The sequence below is a fragment of the Leptodactylus fuscus genome, chromosome 3 (genome assembly GCF_031893055.1).
Source record: "Leptodactylus fuscus isolate aLepFus1 chromosome 3, aLepFus1.hap2, whole genome shotgun sequence".
NCBI lineage: Eukaryota > Metazoa > Chordata > Amphibia > Anura > Leptodactylidae > Leptodactylus > Leptodactylus fuscus.
Window position 1 is genome coordinate 166,189,310 of NC_134267.1, and position 7,871 is coordinate 166,197,180.

At 40.0% G+C, this 7,871-nt stretch overlaps 1 pseudogene; it reads right to left on the reverse strand.

Annotated features, from left to right (window-relative positions):
• Positions 1 to 5,926: 5,926 nt before the first annotated feature.
• LOC142196908 (heterogeneous nuclear ribonucleoprotein H2-like) lies at positions 5,927 to 6,785 on the reverse strand (annotated as a pseudogene).
• Positions 6,786 to 7,871: the final 1,086 nt, after the last annotated feature.

The following is a 7,871-nucleotide window of genomic DNA, read 5'->3' on the forward strand; positions in this document are numbered from 1 at the left end:
AGTAGAGATTGAAAGCAGACAAGGTGCTCAAGAGAGGAGCAGGCATGCTGTTCTTCCTTCAGAAACTGTGGTTCTTTGACATATGCAGGGAACTACTCTGGACTTTTACCAATTGGTGGTAGCTGGATCCTTGTTCTATGCGGTTACATCATGAGGGGAGGATAATGCAAAGTCAGACAATACTAAAAAAAATAATCAGAAGAGCAGATTCAGTAGCAGGGCAAAAATTCAACCAATGAGAGTTCATTGTTAGGAAAAGAACCCTGGGAATACTCTTACCGTCTATATGGGGCCATCAAGAGTCAGCAAAGCTCCTTCAGCAGAAGACTCAAACTACTGTATTGTAGTGGTGAGAAATTAGTGAGGGCCATTATGTGATTGGCTGACACAACAGGTGGTTTAATGTTCCAGCCTATATCCTACCTAACTGTATTGTACTATTTACTTGTGTTAGATTGTGTTCTCTTTCTCGTATGACTGGGTTCTGGTGTGTTTTTGGAAATTTAATTTTCCCACAAGGATCGATAAAGTTCAATTCTAAGAAAGGAACTTCCATGGAAATAGGGAATGAACAGCAAATTAGCTAGATGATCTTGCCACACGGGAGCTGACATGCAACATGAATGGTATGGGGCTGGTGGGAGTCCCTGAGGCAGTTTTAATACTTTTTTTTTTTTTTTTTGGGGGGGGGGGCTCACAGGTAGTGATGCCTGCTACCAGAGCGGACTCTGATCACGGGCATCAGCTCCGGGTCTCCACTTTCGCTGTAATAGTATGGTAGATGTCAGGATTGATGTATCCATTGCTAAGATACTTCCTATTTTGTTAATATGCAAATGAGTTTTTGGGAGCAATAAGAGTGTTGTGATCGCTCAAAAGAAGTAAGCAGTAACACCGTCATTGCTCCACTTAACTCATTTGCAAACTGACAATTTCTTGGTAATAGAGATATTGATTCACAAGGGAAAAACATTGCTTCAGGTGACCCTCACTTATCTACTGATATGCTGGGTTTTGACTTTCTATAAGGCTGGATATATTTGTTTAGTCAGATCAAACTCTATCTTGTCACCTTGGATGTGAATGGCTAACACTGGTCTCTCCAAATCTCTACCGTTTGATAAGTCTTGTGAATGTTTAATCCTGTGACATTTAAATATAGCGTGAGATAGGTATGATAAAATCTGTTTTAGAGAAAAGTGTTGTATGTCAGTGTGAATAAGTCAGAAGGATTTACAGTATTGAACAAATCGTCCTCATTAACACCTAAATCATTTTTTAAAGATAACATGGGAATAAAAAAAAAGATTCTATCTTCTTTGAATTACAAGGAAATACTCATAAAATTACAATAACGGGGCGAGGAAAGAGAAAGGAATGTTAAAATTAATCTTTTGTGAAATTGGAATCCTGTAGACAGTGATTAGAACATTTAAAATAATGACAATAAACTTCTCCGATAGGAAATAGCAGATATTGCCATTCACACAAATCCATTGTTCGGTATATATAGAACCATACTGCTGAGCTTGTTAGTTTGTCTTGAGAAGTAAGATCTTAACACAATTCTTTTCTGACCTTCAGTGATGAAAATGACAGTGTCAGCATTTGAAGGAATTCAAGAGCTTTCCTATATATTAGGGGTCAATAATAATGGTCATAACACTCCAGTTTCCTTGGGAATTTCAGCTATTGTTTATTTTTCAATACAGAGACATGTATAGTGTTTTATAGTGAAGCTTAACACAGCTAACATTATATACCGTATGCGTTTACTTTCACGTACAAACCCTGAGAAGTGGTTTGTGAACAATAAGTGGTTAAACAGTGTAGTACTCATTATTGCAAAAAAAAAAAAAAATTGCAAAAATAAAAAGACAAGATCCATTCAGTGGTTCTAAGCTCAAAGTAACACCGTTATACCCAACCTAGATCTTCACATAGGCTTACTTAGCAGTAACGTCAAAATTCACCTCTGGGAAAAGGACAAAGTGAGCCTTGATCAGCTTAACAATGGCTACCTAGCATTGAAGAGTCAAAGGAATTACCCAAGTACCATGAAGTATCTATATTTAGTTCCTTTAATAAATGGGGCTCTTAAAGGCATCTTCATCTGAAGGAAGAACCTACTAAACTGAAGTAGACCAATTTAGTAGATTTAAATCACTGCCAGCACCTTAGTCAGGCATGAATGGTGGAAAATAAGCTATAGTAGTCCTTGAAGATAAAATCAGGTGATGTAACAGAGGCTAAGCCTCCCATTAGGAACAGGTAACTGAGCAGGATCAGAACCAGGACATAAGCAGGTTGTAAGATCCAAAAGGAACATAACAGTCGCAGACCTAAAGTAACACTAGGTTCACACTAGAGTTCAGCTCTCTAACGTTCAGGTACGCATGGGGACCTGAAAGACAGAGAGCCTGTCTGCTCAAAAAGAGGTTACCCAAGGAAACCCATGGACCCCATATACTATAATTGGGTCTGTCAGGTGTCCATCGGTTTTCTGTTGGTTTTATACTGAAACCGGCAGTTGGAAAAGTCCTTGAATTTTGGCGGAATTTTTGGCAGAGTCTCATACGGAAACGCCAATGCAGATGTGAACCTTGCCTTAGACTGTTAAAGTGATAGGATAAACATACAGGATTAGAATATACTATGAATGCTACTTATTACCAGTGCACCAGAATGTTGTTATGACCCAAAATATGTACAATACCATTGACTACCACATTTGGGCTTTGCACCAAGGGCAGTAGGTAGCAACAGAAAGCAGGAAACATAAAACCCATACCAGCCAAACACAGGATGGAGCACAGGGCATTCCTTTTCCAAATAGTTAATGGGAGTCTGTCAACAGGAAAACTGTAATCAAAATAATTTTAGTACCTTGCAGTCCTTGTACACACTTTCCAGATATCCCTATTTACATATTTACATTGTGGCTTCAGTATTAAGAAAATTGCAGTTTTCTTCATAATTGTGGTTTTCTTGATATGCAAATTAATTGAAAAGGTTTCTTACCTTCCCCAGGTTTCGTTCTATGCTGTAGACCTTCCCTGCTGACCGGCTTTCCCAGAGGGAGAGCTGTTGACCAAAGAACGATGGGTGAAGCTTGGGAGTAGTTAGGGAATGTGATTATGAATTAAAAAAATTATTTTTGGTAGGAAGTATATAAAGAGCGCTAAAAGGTAGTGGGATTACGATCTCCTGCTTTAAGCAAATACAGATCTGTTCCAATACCATATCATATATACATTATATACAGTTAGGGCCAGAAATATTTGGACAGTGACACAATTTTCGCGAGTTGGGCTCTGCATGCCACCACATTGGATTTGAAATGAAACCTCTACAACAGAATTCAAGTGCAGATTGTAACGTTTAATTTGAAGGGTCGAACAAAAATATCTGATAGAAAATGTAGGAATTGTACACATTTCTTTACAAACACTCCACATTTTAGGAGCTCAAAAGTAATTGGACAAATAAACATAACCCAAACAAAATATTTTTGTTTTCAATATTTTGTTGCGAATCCTTTGGAGGCAATCACTGCCTTAAGTCTGGAACCCATGGACATCACCAAACGCTGGGTTTCCTCCTTCTTAATGCTTTGCCAGGCCTTTACAGCCACAGCCTTCAGGTCTTGCTTGTTTGTGGGTCTTTCCGTCTTAAGTCTGGATTTGAGCAAGTGAAATGCATGCTCAATTGGTTTAAGATCTTGTGATTGACTTGGCCATTGCAGAATGTTCCACTTTTTTGCACTCATGAACTCCTGGGTAGCTTTGGCTGTATGCTTGGGGTCATTGTCCATCTGTACTATGAAGCGCCGTCCGATCAACTTGGCAGCATTTGGCTGAATCTGGGCTGAAAGTATATCCCGGTACACTTCAGAATTCATCTGGCTACTCTTGTCTGCTGTTATGTCATCAATAAACACAAGTGACCCAGTGCCATTGAAAGCCATGCATGCCCATGCCATCACGTTGCCTCCACCATGTTTTACAGAGGATGTGGTGTGCCTTGGATCATGTGCCGTTCCCTTTCTTCTCCAAACTTTTTTCTTCCCATCATTCTGGTACAGGTTGATCTTTGTCTCATCTGTCCATAGAATACTTTTCCAGAACTGAGCTGGCTTCTTGAGGTGTTTTTCAGCAAATTTAACTCTGGCCTGTCTATTTTTGGAATTGATGAATGGTTTGCATCTAGATGTGAACCCTTTGTATTTACTTTCATGGAGTCTTCTCTTTACTGTTGACTTAGAGACAGATACACCTACTTCACTGAGAGTGTTCTGGACTTCAGTTGATGTTGTGAACGGGTTCTTCTTGACCAAAGAAAGTATGCGGCGATCATCCACCACTGTTGTCATCCGTGGACGCCCAGGCCTTTTTGAGTTCCCAAGCTCCCCAGCTTCTTTTTTTTCAGCCTCAGGATGTTCTGCTTCACCTCAATTGAGAGTTCCTTTGACCGCATGTTGTCTGGTCACAGCAACAGCTTCCAAATGCAAAACCACACACCTGGAATCAACCCCAGACCTTTTAACTACTTCATTGATTACAGGTTTACGAGGGAGACGCCTTCAGAGTTAATTGCAGCCCTTAGAGTCCATTGTCCAATTACTTTTGGTCCCTTGAAAAAGAGGAGGCTATGCATTACAGAGCTATGATTCCTAAACCCTTTCTCCGATTTGGATGTGGAAACTCTCATATTGCAGCTGGGAGTGTGCACTTTCAGCCCATATTATATATATATAATTGTATTTCTGAACATGTTTTAGTAAACAGCTAAAATAACAAAACTTGTGTCACTGTCCAGATATTTCTGGCCCTAACTGTATATTACTAGTAAATGCTACATGTATTTCTTTCATAACAAAGAAACATATGATGTTTCCTGCATTGTTTTGAACGCATGCCGCAATATTTAAAGAATTGGAAGTGTGCATCACATTGACACCACAGTCCCCTGGTATGCTCCTACTGAAATCAAAGTAAGCTGCTCATTTTATTTAATTCTATATTTGGAAAATGTTCTGAACTTTTATAATCTGACTTTCAAACTGTTTAATTAGTGAAGTCTGTTATAATGAAAACCATGGGAAGAAATCCATCCACACTTCAAAATGTCATCGCATCTTAAAATTACTCTCTGCTTAGCTGGTATCAATCACTGGATAGCTCAGGAAATTCTGCTCTTTCCTTTGCATCTTTACCCAGTATTGTCATGATAAATTTAACCCGTAAGTGCTTACAATGGAAAAAATAACATTGCACCTAATAATGCATTTATAGTATGCAGAGGAAAGACGATTTATTTCTGTACACAATTTCGTATGACAAAGAAAGTCAGCGAGACAGCTTAAAATACAGAAGTAGCATAATAATAAAAATATTGATGTGAGCCTTCTATCCCCCCTACTGTGAGTTAGTCATTGCAATTCACAAGATCCATTATCATTGCATATTATCTGCCTGTAATGTGATATATTTTCAATGAATCAACCGTGCCGCTCTTAAAGAAGCTATTTAGGAGATATGCTTCACCTGACTTAACATTTATCTGTTTGTATAAGCCAGACAAAAAGATTTTAAATGGTAAAAATAAATTGGGGGTTGTGTATGACTTTTGTGTCAGTGTAATGGTTATGAATGCAGTGTTCATTCGGCTGTTTGATTTTGGCTGCTCTATGTTGGTCTTTCCTTTTTCAATATTTTTATAGCCGCAGGATTTATCAGCCTGGGAATGAATACAGATATAAGTTGACCTTCTGCTTCTTAGGTGACACTTCCAAAACAGGAAAGTGACAACAATAGAATATCCAGATATTGCTTTTTAAAGGTACTAATAAACTTGTTTAGAGATGGTGGCTTGGTTTATGAAGTCTAGCCTTATACCAATAAAGTGACATGCTACCAGTTTTTAGTCATTTCTTTATTATCCTTCTACCATCATATGCTATACATGCTTTAATTTCAGGAATGTTGTATATTGCACTATGCATCATACTGAGAAATATACTATCTGTACAATCAAAATGGATCATAGCACAAGATGGGTTATAACAATGACTGCAGTCGTACATGTTACCACAGCCAGCTCCATAATAAGCACCACGACCTCCCATTGGTCTGTCATATGGCCCAGGACGCTGTCCCATCATCCTTTTGGGTAGATCATATGAGAATCTAATTTCACTTTTGCTGCATTTAAGTATTTCAATGTATCTGTGCCCTATTCTTTCCTTGCGTTTCTTCAGAACATTTTCTGGTATCTCCGTTGAAGTCAACAGCACAAAGGCCTCCCCTGTGCTTCTCCCCTGGTAATCCATTGTCAATGTTATCCCATTTGGCAGGATTCTCAATCCTGAAAAAAACTGCACAATGTCTTCCTTGCTGCAGCCAAATGGAAGACCTCAAAGTCTGACTGTCCCATCTGTGTTAGAGTCGCTGTCTTTGGAGATGTTAGGTTTCAGAACCCTTTCCATTTCTTTGCTGTCCGGCTTGAAAACTTCAATGTACCTGTGGCCTATGTATTTGCGGTCTTTCTCCAATGGTTTTTTGAGATCATCTTCTGTTTCCAGTACTATGAAGGCTTTACCACTAGAACTGCCTTCCTTGGACATTGTAAAGTGAATTCCGTCGCCTTTTCTCCGCAATAGCACAGTCTGAGAAAAACTCCAAAACCTCCTGTGAGCAGGACCATGGCAGTCCTTGGAGTGTCACAATGCATTCATCTGACATGGTTATAACTCTGGCAGATGAGCGGACTGCATACACACTACTGGAGAGTGGATCCAGTTGATACAATTGTTATAACAATGCCCTGGCATTTATGGAATAGTGCATTTCATTTTCATTTTCAGTGGGTTTATTTCCTACTTCCACAAAGTTATTGCCTACGGACATGTTAGGGAAGCTACTGACTTTTGTTATATGGTTCTATTGGTTGAATTTGAACCCAGGACTGCAAGTCAACAGTACTAACCACTGAGCCAGCGAGCTAATGATAGTACTTGGGATTCAGATCAAACAAGTTTGGTTACAAACAAAATTTAAAGGCAAATGTGCAAAGAGAGCCTTGTGATATTAAACTGATCCATCTGTATAAGGAAATAGTGGTAGTTTTTATGTCATTCTCATTTTCTCATCATTACTTATGTTGGAAGTGTCATATACAATATCAGACATGTTGTTTCATGGAGGCTGTTTGCAAACAGTATTTGAAACAATAACCCCTCTGTGCAGTGGCGTAACTACTGCAGAGGCAGCGGAGGCGGCTGCCACAGGGCCCGGGCCATTAGGGGGCCCAGTGACAGCCGCTACCGCTGCGTTTTTTTTTAAATAGGCTGTTACGGGCCCTATTCACTTGCCGATCCTGGCTGGACCGGGATCAGTAAGTGACACCGCGGGCCCCACAAAGGCTATCATTATACTCGAGTATAATGATCGGCGGACCGGAGAGGTAAGGGAACATAAAAAAACTGTTACTTACCTCTCCGCGATCCTGCCAGGCCTCCGTCCTACTTTTTCTGACATCTCTGACGTCACATGAACCCGGCATGCTTCCTGGGTCATGTAACGTCCGACGTCATTAAAGAAGGACGTGAGCGCGGGCGACAGCATAGGAGCCGGGAGACAGGTAAGCAACTGTGTTTTATTTTAATGTTCTTATTCCCCGGGTCTCCGATTATTATACTCTGGGGTCTGAAAAGACCCCAGAGCATAATAAGTGTTCATGGGTGTCCACAGAGAGACATAATACTGTGTGCAGGGGCCACTATGGGACATAATACTGTGTGCAGGGGCCGCTATGGGACATAATACTGTGTGCAGGGGCCACTATGGGACATAATACTGTGTACAGGGGCC